Raw genomic sequence first — 9,053 nt, 5'->3', positions numbered from 1 at the left:
ACACACACACGTGCACGCGCGGGCACACACACACACTCATGCATGCATACCTATAGCTATACCTATAGGTATAGGTATAGGTATAGGTATAGGTATAGGTATAGGTATAGGTATAGGTATAGAGATTTCTATTCTGTCCTGACACTCTGGTCCAGCATGCCTCAGCGACCTGCCTCCTTACCTTAGACAGTGGTTCCACTTGCTTCAAAGAGGTGATGGTTAACCTTGATCTTCAATGTGATTTTATTGGGAAGCACAGTTGAAAACATCTCTGCTGTTGATAAGGAGGAGTGGAGTGGGATAAGGACATTTCCAAAGATGATTAGCCAAGGGAAGAGTGTCAGCCCTGAATGTTGATAGCACCATCCACTGGGTTGAAGGCCTAAATAGAATGAAAGAGCAAGAAGGGCTGGGGCTCAGTGATAAAATACCTGCCTGTGGTGCGTGAGATCTTGGGTTTGATCACCAGCACAGACAAAAAGGATAAGGTAGAAGAAGCCCACGAGCACCTTTCTGTTTTATCTCTCTCTGTCTCTCCCTCCACCACCCATCAATTTCCTCTCCCCTTTCTGACCACCATGAGCTGAACAGCTTCTGCTTCTCCATACTCTTCTACTGTGATTCTCTTTACCACCACAGCCCAAATCCAATGGAGCCAGATCACCATGGAGTGAGCTCTCTGAAACTTTGAGACAAAAATCTTTTCTCCTTTAAATTGTTCTCTTAAGTATTGGTCACAGCAGATTGGTCACCTCAATACAATAATGATGATGATCATGATATTTTTAAAAGAGAAAGCAAGAATCTAACAAGCTATGGCTCTAGGAGAGACAAATGAAGACATGTAACAGTGTCTGGCACATAGCATCCTAAAGAACAACCCACAAAGATTGTCTAAGTGCTATTCCAGGTTTCCTTCATCCTAGGAACGTCTTATGAATGAGCATTTGGATCTTTCTAGGGCTGGCAATAAAATTCTAAAGTAACACTCTGGTATTCTCCTCTGATAATTGTATCTTCCCTGACAAGGATTGTTAGCCAAAGGTACCATTTTCCCTGGCTCTATGGACCCAAGGTGGGTCTGTAAGACTCTCCATCATTTCCCCAGCCATGTTGTGCTTTCTGCTGGTACCGAAGCTATGCTATGCTCATGCAATTGTTTTCTCAACAAAGAGAATGGACAATGGATTTGTTGAAATCAGGAAAGTGGTTTATCAGATTGTTACCGGTTACATTAAAAATTAACCTTTGTTGTTGCAACTGAAGACTCAACATATACATTATTAGAAGAAGGTACTGTTACCAAATAATTAGCCCTGCCAGCATTTACTGACTCTGAGTTGGCTGTGTGGTAACGTTTAGTATGTCTCTACTGTGATGGGTGTCTTGACCCCATTTTGCAGATAAAACCCTAGTCACGTGCCATTGCACTTGTGACTTGCTTTGTAGCCGTCAACGTTTCTCTGAGTCTGTCTGTGTCTCTCTGTCCTGGTGTGTTGTGGGGTTGCTTACACCACTGACACACAGGAGACTTCAGTAAATCAAAAGGGATGCAGAAGAAAGCAGAGCACCTTAGGTACCAAATGCCCTTTAAACAATATCTGACTTCCTGTGGTCAAAATTGGCATTTTCAATCATCGGTTTTGATGGCTCCTTTAAACCATCTGCTGGTCTTCATGCATGACAACAGTAGATAGTGCAGATTTCTGTAAAATGTTCAGTGAATACAGACTTGCATGTAACAAGATTTTTTTTTTTTACCCTGCAAGCAACACAGTCCCTACATGGATATTCCCACTCCTTCGTTCCTGTGTTCTGTGATCGTGGCTAAAGCTTGTATTCTTTGCTTTCCTGACCCATCTTAGACCCTTCTCCTCTCCTTCTCTTTATATCCCCCTATCTTTTTCCACCTCGAAGTCCACAAGGACTAGCAAATGCCAGCAGTGACTCTACACAGTTTTATGAGTGCTTTTAGTAAATTAGGAATTAGAGCTGGCTTCCTGTGTTAGAACGGGGATTAGAAGGAAGGTTTTTCCAACGTCTCCTGAGGATTATACGAAAAGTAAGCAGGAATCATGAAGATTGGGAATGTTATTTCCAAATGCCAACATTTTTAATAGACAAACACTGCCTGCGATCCGGCTGCAGTATATTAGCAAAGAATAAAGAAAGTCATGAAAAGGTAAACACTGGTGGGGTACTGGAATGGATGAATATTCTTACTGGCTCACAGCGCCATCTTGTGGCCTGTTCTTAAACAGAGCCCGTTTTTCATCGTAAATCAAGCCAACCTTCTGATCCTGGGCAGGTGAGCCCACTTGGCAAAGTACAGGATTTCCTGGAGTCCTGATCTTCCCTAAGCATGGCTGCCAGTCACCCCACTTGTTGAATAACTTTCTTCTCTTTGCTTTAAAAAGATTATGATGTTTCTTTCTTTCTTCTTAACTGGTTCTTTCTAGCTTCCATCACCAAATCTGCTTTATGTAACTCCTGAGGTGTGCTCCTTGCTTTATCATTCCATGCATCCTGTTTCTTCTCCTCTCTACAGATTGCTATATTCCATACTCTTCCAGCTTCTTTGAGCATTGCACACTGGTGACACATATGCAGACACTCAGGCATACACACACACACACACACACACACACACACACACACACACATTTTAAAAAATAAATAAAACTGGCCAAAGTGGCACACACCTTTAATCACAACACCCAGGAAGCAGAAGTAGAAAGATCTCTGTGGGTATTGGACAAGCCTGGTTTATATAGCAAGTTCCAGGCTAGCAGGGCTATACCTTGAGATGTTGCCTTAAATAAATAAATAAATAAATGTTATATTAAATGATTAGGCTGTTCTTGTTTTTCAGGTCTCTTCCTTGCATCTTTTGATTGAGCCTATTTTCTTACCTTTTGCTTGTTGGTTCACAGTAGTTTGTTGTGTATTATTAACATGCTGCACACTGCGTTTTGAATTCCATTTTTAAAAGTCTATTGTTTTCATTAACTCCTGCTTTTATGATTCACAGTATGGTTTCTGATAATGAAAGTAGTCCTCCCTTTGCTTGTGGTCTGAGATAGCATTCTTGCTCCACTTTTTGAATCATATAAGCTCTTTCCCCAGTATCCACTTCTCAAGATCTGTCTGTACCCACTAATGAGTCTTGCCACTTCTGTCAGATATTGAGCCCCTAAGTGTACATGGATTCTCTCTCAAAACTCAAAACTTTGTTGCTGTAGGTGAACAGTGCTGTGACAGCCTGGACTGAGTCTTCAGGGCTCCATGGAGACCCTTCGTATCTACTCAAGAATCCCCCGTATTTGCTGTTCTCTTTAAAAGCTCATTTAACTATCCATGGACTTTTTAACATTAGTCACTAATTGGAAAATGTGTGTTAACTAGCAACAAATCATCTTGAACTTTTTTGAATCTGAATTAACTTACAAATTTTATTAGGTTGAAGCCATTATAGTTTTCACATCCTCCTCATGATAGCAATATCATATTCACATTTTCAAGTCTTTGTCTATTTCCTTCCTAAAGCTTTAGGGTGCTCTCTGTAAAGCTCTAATGTAGATAAGGATACAGCTTAACATGTGTGAGGACCCAGGCTCCATCCTCAGGGCCAGGTACAGAAGTTCTTCGTGCCCTCTGTTTAAGTAGATCTGAAATATGACTTACTGTGACTAGGATGTTCTCCATCTTCCATTTTATGGTCAAGTTTATGATTACTGATATAAAGAAACACTTCAGATTGTATACAGCTTGTTAATATTACTAAAGTTGGTGAGTAAGATTTTGTACAATTATTAAAACGTTTCATTAATTTTACTTTTCCTTTCCTTATCAATCATAAAATTTAAACCTTTGTTTGTGGTCTCTTTTTAAAAGACAACCTCACTAGGTAGCCCAGGCTGGCCCTAGACTCAGTCATATAAGTGCTCAGGTTAGGACTATGCCACCACCAGGTATACAGCCTATTCCTTCTCTTAGAGAAGTACCAAGACTCCATATGACAGTAGCCCACTTTCTCCAGTACAACCTCATCTTTATTAATTACATCTGCACTGTCCTGGTATCCAACAAAAATCAAATTAAGAGAGATTAGAGTTAGGATTTGAAAACAAGGAACTGCTCATCTTCACCTCTGCCTCCACTCCTTCAAATCCAATTCTCCTGTCTCATCTATAGCTTGGCTGCAGACACCCTGCTGCAGCCTGCCTTTCCACCCTGTCTCGAGTACATCACACACAGACCTTCCCCTCCAAACTGCCTCCCACCTAATGCTTTATCCCAACCCCCAACTCTAGCAGGTATTCCTTGGGAACCTGCAGGCCACTCAGGCCAGAGAAGCAGGAAGACTAACTACAGATCTTCACCAATCTCTCTCCTCCTTCCCCAACTCCCCCCCCCACTATCTCTTCCTCTTCCTCCTCTCTTTCAATCCCAGCTCCTCAGTTTTCACTCAATCTCTACAGCAAACCTCCTGCTGCATCCTCCCTTCTATTCCACCCCGATATCCAATAGATCATGAAAATCTTCTCCACTAACTTTTTTCTCCACTGGTCCTGCTATCTCAGCCCCCAACACCAAGAGGCGTTGTCTGGGATCCTGCCTGCCAAGTCTAACAGAGAAGCAAGAAGGTCATCAAATCAGGCAGGTTTAAGTTCTTCACTCTCCCTCCTCCCCTCCACATCCAATGCCCAGTCTCATCCCCAGCACCTGATGTGGCATCTCCTCACTCTTTGCCCCTGTTCTCATGGAACCAAACAGAATCTGGTAGAATTTCTTGCTTTCTTCCCTCCTGTGGACCCCCTAAGGCACAACCCCAGCCTGTTCCCTTCTATAAGGATCCACTACCGATACCTAAAAACACATTTTACCCAGAACTCCAAGTCTCAACACCTCCTCTGAAGATTTTCTACCAGGCAATAAATACACAGACCTCACACTCTCCTCAGAACCAGATAGGACAACCAAAGATCAAAACAACAAAACAAAAAAGATATCAGCTCCTAGAATTACAATATTCCCAAATCTAGATATCCTAGATGCCAGAGTAAAAACATAATTGATAAGAGCCAGGACAATGTTTCCAATAAAGCCCAGCAATCTTGAGTATTACAACATAGCTGAAGCACAAGACAAAGAATTTTAAAGAGCCTGTATGGACATGATAGAGGTTCTAAAAAAGAAAATAGATAAATTCCTTAAAGAAATCTATGAAAACACAAACAATGGAAGACAATACAACCATTCAAGAAAGGGAAAAAGGATCAATTTAAAAAAATCAAGCTGAGTAAATTTATAACTGAAATTTTAGCCACTTAACCAGGTTTATTGCATCAGAGCCAAACTTCACCAAGATAATAAAAAAGACAAAAGACAGAATCTTAGAAATTGAAGATACAATAGAAGAAATGGATAACTCAGTCAAAGAAAATGTTAAATCTAAAAAAAAAAATCTGTAAGAAAACATCCAGGAAATCTGGGACACTATGAAAAGATCAAATCTAAGAATAATAGGAACAGAGGAAGAAGGAGGAAGAAACCCAGGTCAAAGGAACAGAAAATATTTTGAACAAAAATTATAGAAGAAAATGTTCCTAACCTAAAGACATAGATACCTATCAAGGTATAAGAAGAATATACTGGAATAGAAAAGAAAGTCCCTTTGGCACAAAATAATCAAAACACTAAACATACAAAACAAAGAAAGAATATTAAAACTTCAAAGGAAAAAGACCAAGTATCATATAAAGGCATGCAAATTAGAGTAACATCTGACTTCTCAGTAGAGATTGGAAAAACCAGAAGGGTCTGGACAGAAGTTCTACAGACTCTAAGAATACTCAACAAAATTTTCAGTTACTATAAGTGGAGAGAATATGACATTCCATGATAAAAACAAATTTAAGAACTCTTTACATACAAACCCAGTCCTACAGAAGGCAGTGGAAGGAAAACTTGAGCCTAAAGAGATTAACCAGACCCAAGAAAACACAAAGAATAAATAATTGCAGGCTAGAAAATCAAAAATAAAAGGGAAATAAATATAGATATGCACACATACATGAGCAGGAATCAACAAACACTGCTCATTGAAATCTCTCAATATCTAAGTTGGAGAACTAACAGAGACTAATAGAGAAGATACAAAAGCAGAATCCGTTCTTTTTCTGTGCCCAAGAAACACACCTTAACATCAAGGATTGACATCACCTTAGGGTAAAAGGGTAGGAAAAATATTCCAAGTAAATGGATCAAAGAAACAAGCCAGTGTAATTATTTTAAAATCTGACAAAAATATACTTTAAACCAAGATTAGTCAAGATAGGAAAGTACACTACATATTCATCAAAAGCAAAAGGCCATTGAAATTCTTAATATGTATTTGCCAAATACAAGGTCACCAAAGTTCTTTTTAAACCACTACCTCAGCTTAAATCACACATTGATCGTTACACACTAATATACCCTTGTCTTTAGTTAGGGTTTTACTGCTATGAACAGACACCATGACCAAGGCAGCTCTTATAAGGACAATATTTAATTGGGGCTGGCTTACAGGTCAGAGGTTCAGGCCATTATCATCCAGGAAGGAGCATGGCAGAGTTCAGGAAGATATGGAGCTGGAGGAGCTGAGGGTCCCACCTCTTGTTCCAAGCTAGCAGAAGACTGACTTCCAGGCAGCTGGTATGAGGGTCTCAAAGCCCACACCCACAGTGACAAATCTATTCCAACAAGGCTACACCTCCTAATAGTGCCACTCCCTGGGCCAAGTATATATACAAAGCATCACAACACCTTTCTCAACGATAGACAGGTTATCAAGACAAAAACTGAGCTGACATCATAAGCCACAGATATTTATAGAAAACTGCATGAAAACACATAAGAATATACTTTCTTCTAAGCACCTTATGAATTTTCTCTAAAGCAAACCACAGTCTTGGACACAACACAATTCTCAACAGATCAAAACAAATTGAAATAGCATACAGAATCCTACTTTACCACCTGAAGATAAAGCTGGGTATCAACAACAGTAGAAAGCTAGCAAATTCCTAGGATTCACTACTGAATGAAAACTGAGTCAAAGCAAAAATAAAGAAAAAAGTAAAGACTTTTAAGAATTGAATGAAAATGAATACAACATATACCTAAACATAAGGGATACAATGAAGGCTTTTCTAAGGGGGAAGTTCATAGCAATAAATGCACAGAAAAAAAAATGAAGCAATCTCATATTAGTACCTTGACAGCACGTCTGAAACTCTAGAATAAAAAGAAGAAAGCATACCAAAAAGGAGCAGATAGAAAGAAATAATCAAGCTCAGGGCTGAAATCAATAAAATACAAACCAAAATATGACAATCAATAAAGCAAAGTGTTAGTTCTTTGAGAAAATTAGTAGGATTGACAAACCCTTATACAAAATATCCAAATTTTAAAAATCAGAAATCAAAAGGGGGGACATAAAAACAGACACTGAACAAATCGAGAGAATCTTAAGACATACTTTAAACACTGATCTCCTCTCTTTAACAAGGAAGCCGAGTGGCAGATGCCAATAGGCAGATCTTTGAGAAAACATTGACTGGTAAGACCATCACTCTTGAGATCAAGCCTCATGACACCATCAAGAATGTGAAAGCCACCATGCAAGTCAAGGATGGATCCTACCTTCCCAGCAGAAGCTGATATGCCCTGGCAAGCAGCTGGCGGATGGTCACAACCTGTCTGACTACCAACATCTTGCAGTGCCTGGCACTGTGCCTGCATGGGGGAGCCATCCCTTTTCAGCTTGCCCAGAACTACAGCTGTGACAAGATGATCTGTCACATGTGCTAGGCACACCTGCATCCCCTGCAGTCACCTCCTGCAAGAAGGAGTGTGGCCACACCAACAACCTGCACCCCAGTAAGAAGGTCAAATAGAAATGGAGCTATATCTGGCCCATGACCAGGGACCAAATAAAGTTCCCTTCCATCGTCTGGAAAGAAACAAAAACCAACAAACAAAACAAACAACAACAACAAAACTTGTACACTACCAAATTGGAAAATCTAAAAGAAATAGATAATTTTCTCTATACATACCATTTACCAAAGTTAAATCAAGACCAGCTACACAGTTTAAGTGGAACTATAACCCCTAGTGAAATAGAAGCAGTCATTAAAAGTCTCCCAATTAAAAATGCCCAGAGCCAGATGGTATTAGCATAGAATTCTGCCAGACTTTCAAAGAAGAATTGATGCTAATACACCATAAATTATTCCACAAAATAAAAATACAAGGAACACTAACCAATTTGTTTTACAAGGCCACAGTTGTTACCCTGATACCCAAACCACATAAAGACTCAACAAAGAAAGACAATTATAGACCAATTTCCCTTATAAATATAGATGTAAAAATTCTCAGTAAAATACATGCAAACTGAATCCAAGAGCACATCAAAAAAGACAATCCATCATGATCAAGTATGCTTCATCCCAGAGATGCAGGGATAGTTCACCATATGTAAATTAGTAAATGTAATCCACCATATGAAAAAATGAAAGGCAAAAACAATATGTGGTCAGCTCATTAGTTACAGAAAAGGCCTTTGACAAAATCCAACACCACTTCATGATAAAAGTCTTGGAGAAAGTAGGGATACAAGCTGCATACCTCAACATAATAAGGTAGTTTATAACAAGTCCTTAGCCAACATCAACTTAAATGGAGAGAAACTCAAAGCATTTTCACTAAAACCATGAACAAGACAAGGTTGTCCACTCTCTCCATACCTATTCAATATAGTACTTAAAGCTGGAGCTAGAGCAGTAAGACAGCTGAATACTAAGTGCATACAAATTAGAAGGGAAGAAGTCAAGATATCTTTGTAGGTAATTTAATACCTTTGTAGGTAATATGTATACCTTTGTAGGTATACATAAGTGAGCCTAAAAATCCTACGAGGAAACTCCTACAGCTAATAAACACTTTCAGCAAAGTAGCTGTATAAAAAAAAAATAACTCACAATGCCAAATGCACTGAGAAA

At 39.3% G+C, this 9,053-nt stretch overlaps 1 pseudogene; it reads left to right on the top strand.

Annotated features, from left to right (window-relative positions):
- The window catches only part of LOC110294844, a 64,996-nt pseudogene extending 57,053 nt beyond the window's left edge, over positions 1-7,943 (top strand).
- The last annotated feature ends 1,110 nt before the right edge of the window (positions 7,944-9,053 follow it).

This window comes from Mus caroli, chromosome 5 (assembly GCF_900094665.2).
Source record: "Mus caroli chromosome 5, CAROLI_EIJ_v1.1, whole genome shotgun sequence".
NCBI lineage: Eukaryota > Metazoa > Chordata > Mammalia > Rodentia > Muridae > Mus > Mus caroli.
This window is presented reverse-complemented; position numbering and strand designations above follow the sequence as displayed.